Below are 11,390 nucleotides of genomic sequence, written 5' to 3' on the forward strand. Positions count from 1 at the left end.
GGGTAGATCACATTTATAAGAATGTATCCATCCCTAATAGGCATTTTCATCATATATGTTGCAGCAAAATCACTCTTTCACCGTGAGATTCTCTCATGGTGAGGAGTTCAAAATGGTTTTAAGCTTGTTGTTTTGAAAGTGATGTGGCCTTGGGGCCCTTTTCAAAACTTGATACATGGGTTAATCTTTTTAGGAACGCCGACTCATGCATGTGTGATGCATTTATTTGTACATTCAATCACAGGTTTCCCCTAGCTGGACATCATTCCAGCTATAAAATAAATGACAATAAACCCCTCCCACGAATTGCTGAAATTAAAATGAACCAACAAAAAGCTAATGTATATGAGAAATGACTTAAAATCACCTACCTTGCGGTCAGTCTTGATGCTTGTTCTTCTTCTTCACTTGTTTTCCAAATCATGCAATCCTAAGCAAGAATCCAACCTTGGATTCAAGCTTAGCAAAGCTAGAATAAGAATACTTTGCTTGCTGAAATTTGTCGTGGATAGAGAGAGTTTCTCTCTACGAAAATCCTAAGTAAGGATTCACTTAAGCACCCTCACTTAACAAACTCGATAGAGAGAATAGAGGAAACGAAGAAGAAAATGAGAGAGAGGGGGGAATAAAGCTTGGACGAATCTTTTTTCTCCTCCTTGGCTTCTCCCTCCCAACTCATTTGCATCAACTTGATGGAATCTTCAAAATTTTTGTCCCCCTCCTTGGTGGCCAAGGGGAAGTTTATATAGAAGAGGTGGTGGGTTCAACCACATTTTTAACTCACCTTGGGAACTTGCTTTAGACCTTGGAAACTTGTAAAATGAGTTAAATAGGGTTTAAAGGCTAGGTGGGCTGGGCTAGGTTTGGTTGGTTCAGACCTAGCTGACCAACTTTGACCAAAATTTCGGACAAAAATGCCTTTGCACTGGGTTTTTCCTTATTTTGTGCTATTTATTTTTTTGTTTGTTTGAAATCCAGCTTGCTAGGTTAAAACCTAGTTACAAAGCTCCAAATGTCATTGAATTATGATAATTCAATTTAAATTTGAATAAAATTTGAAAATTCTATCAAATTTAGTTTGAAAGGGTATTTTCATCCATAACTTGATTAAAAATGGATTTCAACTGAATCAAACTTTGATTTGAAATATTGAATTTTAATTTGATATTTGATATATATTTGACAAATTCAAATGTATATGTGTCTTTCATAAACCAATTTAGGCTCTGTAATTTCAGTTTGACCATAAAAGGACAAAATTGTTTAGATTGGTCAATTTCAACCAATTGACCAAAGTCAAAGCTCATTAGCGACTAGTTTGACTTTGTTTGAGGTAATTTGATAAATTTGAGCTAAGAAAGCTCTTAATTGAGCTGAATTGTACTTCGACAGAGTCTTAGTCAAAGTGTGTTCGATTCAATCAAAGTCTATTTTCGTCCACTGATAGGGTTGCGGGATAGACTTACCCTTTTGACTATGCTGAGCCCAAGTTGACCAAACCTAGCTGGAATTGGCACCACATTTGAGTGCACCCGGGTCAAACCTACTTGGATTAAGTAGGTTAGGTGAGTTTGACCAGCCTAGTTATTGCTTTTTGGAAATTGACTCTTCTTTAAAGAGGACCTCGTTGAAGAAGAGAGACATACATAAATGTCTCTCTTTTCCTAGGTTTCTCATTCATTTCTACTTGAAAATGACTTTTTTTCATTTAATTGAGAGAAAATGTATATTTTATTTAAATGGGGGTGTGACCCCTAGGGGGCTCTTGACCACATGGGCTAGATGGGGCCCACATGTGGGTCCCATGTAGCACTCTAGACTGAATTAGATCCAATTGTTGGATTTAAGTCAAAATTTGAATTTTGCAATTGGATTTGAATTTCAAATCCAATTTGCAATTGGATTTGGATTTCAAATGACATTTGCAATTGGATTTGGATTGCAAATGAAATTTGCAATTGGATTCGTAATCCTGCATTGGGATTTGTGTCACAGGTTAAATTGAATCTAAATTGTTCTTTAGATTCAAAATTAGCTTTGAAATCGTAATTTTTCACAATTGTTTTGTAAAATTTTCACATTGCTTCAATTTTGATGTGAAAAAAAATTTGGGGTGTTAACAAGTACCAAATGAGTAGTTAGGTACTGATATGTGCCTAATTTTGGCAGTGCCGCGAGGCCAGCCAGCAGTGTGGCCGAGGACACCCATATAGAATTGACAAGCAGAGTGGACTGCAGTTGGGCATGTCGAATACCATCGGACAAGCCAAGAGCACTAGAGTTTTGCTAGGTTAACCCCGACGTGGAGCACCGAGAACAATAGGGCGCGGCTCAGTGTGTGGCGGAGGATGGACGAAAGCCGAAGAAGAGGCATGCGAGGGTGGCCGCTAGTGCTGAGAAGTGCTCTGCCCAGCGTGGAGCCAGCAGGTGGCCAAGGGCTGAAGGCAAGATAGAGGCCACTGCCGCGACAGCAGGGCAGCTAACCATGCCGAGGATGGCCGAGTCAGGATGGCTGAAGGTGTCAACCACGGAGCCCACGTGTGTCGGGTCAAGAGCGCGTGAGTGGGTGGCACTGCATGGCACCTAGGAGAGGTTGAACGACCAACTCTTGGATTCCCTTTAGGCAACACTCATGCAGCTGCAGTGGGAGGTGAGCATGGAGCAGCAAAGGCCGAAAGGGGAGAGTCTGGCTGGAGCCGAGTTCCGTGGAGATTGAAGATCAGAATAGTGGACCACAACCTGGTTTAGGCCAGACCAAAGCAGATGTCGAGACATTTACCAGAATGACAAAGCAGCCTAGGGTGAACCTAGGTAAGTTACCCCTTGGATTCACAAGTCCGAGATCTTTTGGAGCGGTCGCAAATGGATCAACATTGGCGCCCATGTTTGATTTGCTTTAGCACTTTGTTTTAGTTGCTTTTGTAACGTCTCGGTTTGAGACACTTAGAATCATTTTGCATTTGTCTCGTCTCAGGTTAGAGCTTTTAGAACTGAGACACTTTTGATGTATATAAGTCTTGTACAAAGGGGAAACCCTAATCACGTTTTATGCCAATGAATAATTGAGTATCGTTTTCTTTCTCCTTCTCCACGTGGTCACTTGTCCTCAACTGGCAGTGGCAGAAGCTCTTCTCCAACCCCAACCGGCGTGGTCGGAGTTCTTGTTTCATCCATAGGCTTCCTCTTTCTCTTCATCTTCTCTCTTTTAAAGTCCTTTCTTCCATAGTCGAGAGGATTCAAGGTTCTAGATCTTGCAAAGGGGCTACCGGTGTCCTTCAACGGTTCTTCATACCACCTACGTATCCCGATCAGCAAGGTATTATTCAATCCACGGTGCATTCATCCTAACCACTAGGACGTTTAGAGGCTCTGATTGATCTACGGGAAGGCTGCATAGGAGGACGACGTTCAACACTTGGGTGATTTCTTCCTATGTAGCATCGACGACTGGCATCCTTTGAAGATAAGCAAGTACCCGTTCTCCCCTTGGTACTTCCATTCGAAGGTTGTTCTATAGATCTTAACGAACTAGCCCTAACGCACACGATCTGGCCCATCTTGCATGGTCCATGGGTGTGAAAAAGGAAAAACTAGTTCTAGATCCTAGATCGGGTGAAGGAAGAAGCTGCTTAGGGCCGGCACGGTTCTATACTTTCCACAGGGCAGTTCTACATCAGAATCTTAAGGCTGAATCCCAAGTTTGATCGAGACATCTCTAACCACCGACAGCCCTCATTCAACATCTGTAGTGGAGAAGAGATTCAGGAGAAAGCTGTCATTCAACAGCCATCGAGATCCTATTCTTCAGTTGGATCTAAGCTGCAGGAACCGCCGCAACCATAGCTAGAACAAGGGGCGGGTTCCAGCAGAACTGGTGGGCAAAGTCATACAAGGCACATATCAGTTTGGTCACCCATTAGTTACTAGTGTCTTGGCCTAGTTTGGCAGGAATTGGAGGTTTATCGGTGGAGCTGTGTGCGACGGATGAAGACCAGCTGTGCGTCGGCAACTTTCAGGCCAGACCTCACCGAAACAGCTAGCTGTTGCCCCAAAAACATTCTAGGATTGCCCTCGGATTATAACGGCCATATTTTCTTAAGGTGTAATTTGTAAAGGGCACTTCTGACTTTTCATTCAGAGCTCGTGCTAGGTGTTGAGAAACCCTAGCCACCAGCCACATTTTGCAACTCTCTCGCTGCAGGAATTATTGGATGGAGCAGCCTCCCTCATGCGCCAACTGTCCTCTTAGTAACAGTCCACCACAAAGGCAAGTCCCCCTCTAGCGTGTTCCACTCCTAGGCATTCCAAAAATGTAGGAGCCAGCCACCTCCACGCACTTCCCCTTTCCCCATTTTCCATAACCGCCCCGAGATCCTAGCTCGTGATCTCTTAGCTCCAAGAAAGGAAACCTTCCATGTGTCATTACACCTTGCCATATCCAACCCTTCATTCCCCCACGCGCTTTCCAATTTCTCCACGCTCCATACCTTTTCATAACGGCCCCTCGTCCTTCCTATCCATTACACACAACCCTCTTGCCATAATCCGCGGCCACCTCATCACTAGCCGTTGCCAACATGAGACTTTCCTAACATAGAGGAAGTGTCACCACCTTGCGCCAACCGACCCTAACCCTAATCATCCATCATTCCCATCCTACCCTCAACCTTTAGACCTCACCTCACTGCATGCCACCTGCATATTAGCCATACCCAAACATACCTCTCTTAACCACAACCAAGCCTAGCATTTGGCTGAGCCCAGCCAAGGTCATGTCAGACCTAGCTCAGCTCAACCCAACCGAGACCCTCCTACTTATCATCACCAAGGCGGACCTATCCTCTACGGCCGAATCAAAGAGTGCCTTCACCTTGGAGGCAACCGAGCCTCTATCCACCGGAGCCTACTCATCACCAGCAAGGAGTGCCGTAGACGAGAAGGATACCTCTCTCGTATTCCAGCAGCAATTGGCAGAAGCTTTCACTTCCCTTCGCCAGGTGGGCCGAGTCCTTCATCCTCGGTTGCTGAAATACTCGAGGGCAGCACTTAGCTGTCTGTTTTCACCTGAGTCCTTTGCTGCCCTAAGCCGGGACCGACTGGCAGGTATACTTCTTCCCTCCCTATAACAATGGGATTCTCTGGGTGTTTTTCTTTATACCCTGCAATAGCCTTGGCATCCGTAGTGGTACCTCAACGGCACAAGTGCCGAAAACACGACCGTGGGCTGCCTGACCACCTACGGGCATGTGTATGGTTTGGCCATCCTAGGCATGTATGACAGGATGTGTTGGATGTGCATGCTTGAATGGTTTGTTGAGTGAGGAGCGATATTCATGTATCGATCGCGCTTGTACTAGGTAACCTCTCCTGTATTTTACTTCCCAGGGATTTTTGAGCCAGGGTTGCTGTCTGGCCAGGTATTCATCTTGTAAATAACTTGTTTTTAGTTTTGTGCAACAGCTCTTCCGAGAGATCTTGGGAGAGGATCGGCATTTGGCAGAGGTCTTGGTCGATGCCGGGTCTGGTCCTAATAGGTACCCAGCCCATATTGAGTCGGGGCCTAGGGCATCCTTTTGACCCAAGGGCCGACCCAATAGATACTTTCCACGTAAGACCTGTTTTAGCAAAAGAAGTGAAGTATGCAACTTTAGTTTGAAAGCAGAGAGTGCTTCAGTACATAATGGATCCTTCAAGTCCCTTTTTCGTAGTACCGAGGAGTAATTAGTCATGACATAATCAAGATGGTTGAACTTTTCTTTGGAATAAGAAGAATGGTGAACTTTGATTCTTCTCATTCTCAAGATAAAAGGAGCTACAAGTTTACAGCAGTAGCGACCTATTTCCATATGTAACTTTTTATATAAGGTCATTTCAAAGTGGTGGATGGAGGGAAAGAAGGATAAAAAGGAAAATAATAGAAAGGAAAAGAAAGGAATTGAGGAGAAAGGGAGAGGAAACAAAATGAAAGGGAACAAATAATTTTAAAAGCTTGTTTGAATAGAAAGGAAATGAATTGTTCAAACCATGCTTCTTTAGGCTGCATAATGGAAAAAAAAAGAAAGAATTTAAGTTGAAGAAAGAATTTAAGTCGGTTTACAATAAGACCCCAAGCACTCTAGAACTTTTTATGCAAGTAAAATATTTTTGACTCAGTTATACGGCTGGATTATAGGGGTTGCGTAAATCTATTTTATATGTAGTATAACGTTTATTTTATATATATATATGTTTTACTTAAATGACTATAATGGTTTCCATAAATTATTTCTTACCATTCATACTTGCATCTCATCAATGATTTCCAATTTTGATTGCAAATTGAAAATGTCATGCTATCATTGGAGACCACCAGTGTCAGAGCTAGAAATTTCTGATTGAGGGGCACTCTAAGTTTAAATTTTAAACTTTAAGGAGCACTCATGTGAAAAAAAAAAAACTAAATTCAATTATGTTTACATATGTAAATAAGGCAAAATTTGTAGGCTGATGTTGGTAATTGCCCACACCAGATGTATCTCTGTCACGGAGACCACCTCAAGTCACAGATTACTGATTACCTCTTCATGTTTCACCACATGGAAATTGTAGTTGTCATTTGTCATGCCATAAAAGTATTTTGGAGATGAATATTTCAGTTTGTTTGACTATCTTGGAAGGCTAGAAGTGAACAGATGAGGAATTGTGGCTGCTGGAAGAAAAAACATGCTTTTTGAGAGTGACCCTAGCACCATTAATAGCCATTATTTGGAATTTGCAATTGCTTTTGAATATTGACAATGACGCTCTGAGCAGCAGTGATCATCTCAGGAATCTGATGTGAAAGGATGGAGGCCTCATTGTGGCATACTCCTTTTGAACATTGATGAAGGTGAGCCTGCATATGCTGGTGAGGACGTTCAACTTGAAGGGGATGAAGACAATGAAGCAAAATGAGTTTGAATATTATAATGAAGATGAAGAAGATGAATAGATAGGTTGCTTATTTTAATTGTTTGATAATATGATGTAAAAAAAGTAAAACATTTATTGTAAGTCTTTAAGACCTCAATTTTTATCATCTTAACCATATCGTTATCATTATTATTTCCATAGATGAAGATTTATAAATATTTATTATGTGTGTGATATTGTAATGAGTTGTTTTATATAGAAAACATTTTTCTAGATTTTTTCTGAATTATCGCTATTTTTAGGATTTTTTTAATTGCTAACAAATTACAAAAATAAATTTACAATATTCTTACAATACCTATGCTTACAAGACCCTCAAAAGATCAGTTGTCGAGGGGGCTGGCAAACATTGAGCAGGAAAATAAAGCTACTACTGTCAGGGAGGTTGTTCCATATGAAGAATTGATATGGAAATTTGGTGCAGAAAGGCAAGAAATTGTAGATGGATGGGGTGATAGAAATCCGAGTTGTTTCCAAGTTGTACTTCAAATAGAAATTAATTTTTAATAATGATTAATTTTAACATTTAATTAAGAATTGATTTGCAGGTTGGGAAGGCACGAAAGGAAAAGAAAATATGGATGAAGTTGGTACTTAATTAAGACCTTCATTTTGATTTGCAGGCTGAGAAGGCATGAAAGGAAAAGAAAATGTGGATGAAGTTGAAGCTACGGCTAGCTAGATAATAAAATCTTGGAAGTGTCTGACAATGAATAGCCATCATTTTTTTTCCTAGTCAGACCAGAAAAATTATGTTATCAATTAAACATTTTCATGATGATTAATTTTAACATTTAATTAAGAACTTTATTTTGATTTGCAGGTTGGGAAGGCACAAAAGGAAAAGAAAATATGGATGAAGTTGGTACTTAATTAAGACCTTCATTTTGATTTGCAGGCTGAGAAGGCATGAAAGGAAAAGAAAATGTGGATGAAGTTGAAGCTACAGCTAGCTAGAAAATAAAATCTTGGAAGTGTCTGACAATGAATAGCCATCCTTTTTTTTCCTAGTCAGACCAGAAAAATTATGTTATCAATTAAACATTTTCATGATTTGGGTCAAATGACTCATAAATTGAATGTTTCTCTGGTAAATGATCGCCATGGGCCAGACCCAACTAGCATTCAATCGACCTTATTTTTTGTGTTAAGACTGAACCAATTAAAAAAATGAGTACATTCTATAGAGATCTTTCCTAGTGTCGGGTGAGCAAGATCCTAAATAAAATGTACTTATTTCAGCATCGGAAAATATATAATGAATCATGACAAGTTAGAAGATCAGCACATATAATTGTGCAAGGTCATCTGCAGACATAGATAATGTCTGTTATTTGTAGGGTCAAGTTAGGCATCTTTCCAGATAGAAAGCATACTAGAAGCATCAAACAAAGCAATTCTAGTGGCAATATATATATATGTGTGTATGTGTGTGTGTGTATGTCTATATATATATAACATTCAAACATGCTAGATAATGTTATCAGATGAGTAAAATGGAAAGCCTGGAAGTATGATAAATAGTTGGCAAAATCATCATGCACTATTGCCGCAAGATAAATAGTTGGCACTTTTTTAATGACAGGTTTTTAATTTTTAAGGACCAGTCTAGATCCAGCATTCAATAGATATTATCAGTATATATATATATATATATACTGGCCATATCCACATTCATCCACTTAACGGTTGAGATAAAGATGAAGAGAAAGAAAGTGTAAACTAATGACAATGCTGGTGGCTAAAGTTCAGTTTTTCCTCCTCCACCACCCTTCCCTCCTCATTCTTCTTGACTTTTATTTGAATCCCTTGAATATTGAGGAATGACCTGGCCAATCCAGTTTTCTGTCGACCTGATCGGATCATATGAAAATCCCATCAAAGGATCTGTAATGGCCCACCAAGCAGGAAAGATGCCATGATCTTTGAGAAAATTGAAGATAATCTAAGCAAGGTTATCATTTGAGGGCAATGAGTTTCCAATTTGATCGTGTGGGTGCTATACTAGTGCAACTAGGGTGGAATCACTATGCTAGTTGATGGACATTTGGCTCTCTTCACATGGGCATGGGCATTCCAGCAGGATTATCAGTTTCCACTCAAATTGTGGGTGACATCCTGCTCATCTAAAATTAGAGTTTTATATGGTCGTAACTGGTTATGTTTACACCTCTATGCATGAAAAATTGTGCATAGCGGTGTGTAACAACCAAAATACCGTGTCTAAGTGAAAAAAAGGACTTTCAGAATGACAAAAAGAGTTTTGAAAAAGTAAAGATTCCCATTTTTTTCCTTTGGTATATATTTGCGTGTACAACCTTATGCATGCAACTTGATATCAATATATGTTATTTTATGTTCCCAAGAAAGAGATCAGGATGGGAATTTGCCCCCATAAAAGGAATATGAGAAACATCAAATGGATAAGCTCGCGCTAACCCGTTAACTTCTAACCTCAACCTGTTATTTAGTGGCAGTACCAAAATTTTTTAGTGAACATCACTTGAGTCACCGACCTGAGTTTGATAGTGCCCATGTGGGCACTGTGATGTGATTGGAGCTGAGTCCAGCATTATCACAATATTAGCTGGTGTCAAGTCTGAATCCTGGGGTTGGTTTGGTTTGGTTTTCAGCTTGCTTTAAATGGAGTAGATCCGCTTAGTTGTGGTTAATCCAAGTTAGTAGGCTATTGAGCCATTTCTAGGATCTCCTAAGATTTAAATTTGGATTTATCACAATATATTTTTTGACTAACTGGTATTGGCAAATATGATGCACACCGACCCACCCTTAGCTCCGCTACTGCCCTTCTTACAACATAGTTCCCTCACAAAATGTTACAATGCTAGCTGGCATCTAGAAATTAGTGACATAGACAGTGGATTAATTACTTTCAATTATTTATTTAATTACTTATTTGATCTTTCAATAAAGTGAGGGGCTTCCTCGACAGTTTCCCAGCAAAAAATTACCTACTTCATATCACAAGCAGTTGCTGCAGGAGGGGCATGCAGACCAATTACATTATTATACTTGAATAAAATGTTAGGTAATGGAAGATTATATATGTTACACTTAGAACATGATAACTCGATTGTAAGATAATCTAAGCAAGGTTATCATTTGAGAGCAATGTGCTCTGCCACTGGACAGCAAAGAAACGACAATAGAAGCAAGAAAGAGGAGAAAGAAAAAGAAACAACAATACATCCTTTCTCTTTCTCCAGACCTTGTTTGTCTTCAAGTTAGTTGGCCCTAGAGACTTTGGTTGTTGTTGGTGGTGGCTTGTCTTCAGTTTAGTTGATGTAGTGGAGGCCATGCATCTCTTTCGTATCCATCACCAAATCCTTTTCTGGGGTTTCTGGTCCAGCAGAATGACCTTCTTCTTTGAGAAAATAACGTGGCAATTAAGATATATTGGTTAGTTTGCTAACCAATAGTACACTATTCGGAAATTTCTGTAACATAGAGCTGTGCTGTATTTGTTAACAAGAAGCAAATGTCTGATTCCTTTTACTGAAGTTGTATATCCATCTGCCATCTTTTACTGTTCTTCTACTTGGACCGCTGGCCCTTCGCAAGTCTAAGTGACGACGACTTCTTTGGCACACATGGTTATGTATCTTCTAGTGAAAGATTTGGAAAATTTGCAATGAAGTCTTCTTTCATAACGCACGTTTTGATTTCCACCATTCATTGCAAACCCTCCAAACAGAGCTTTTTAGCTATCATGAAGGGTTTTTGGCTGTCGGATTGGTTCCTCGCTTCTTCTCTACTGTTTAGTCCTTTTTATAGGTTGTACTATGGCATCCATTACTCTTTGGATGTTTTTAGTTTCATTTAATACAAGCTCTCTCTCTCTCTCTCTCTCTCTCTCTCTCTCATGTGTGTGTGTGTGTGTGTGCATATATATAATTATACATATACGTTCTCAAAAGAACAAACCACTTAGGTAAGGGACAAAGCCATGCCTATTAAAATTCCTTTTTTTTTGTAATTTATCTGTATCTTAAAATATATTTGGTGATAAACATATATTAAGTTATTTATTTTTTATTTTATTAATATACCATAATAAAGGAATGGCTCTTATAACATCAAAATTTGAATAGTAGAAAAAGCACTTTTTTATAAAAGTAATTTGAACTTAAACATTATTTAGATTAAATTAGTGTTTATAATGAACACAATAAGGGATTCACATTTTGTTCAAACACTTTTTAGCACAAATGTAAGAGGTCTGTTGGTTTTTGTTTGTCGCAGAAGTAAAATATATATATATGTGTGTGTGTCTGTGTGTGTGTGTGTGTGTGTGCGTGTGTGCATAACTTATAAACACACACACACACATATATATATATATATATATAATTTTCAATGACATTGCTATCTCTTTTATAGCAAAAAAGATTGAGAAAAGTCCTATCATGTAAATGAAT

This window comes from Nymphaea colorata, chromosome 5 (assembly GCF_008831285.2).
Source record: "Nymphaea colorata isolate Beijing-Zhang1983 chromosome 5, ASM883128v2, whole genome shotgun sequence".
NCBI classification, from domain to species: domain Eukaryota; kingdom Viridiplantae; phylum Streptophyta; class Magnoliopsida; order Nymphaeales; family Nymphaeaceae; genus Nymphaea; species Nymphaea colorata.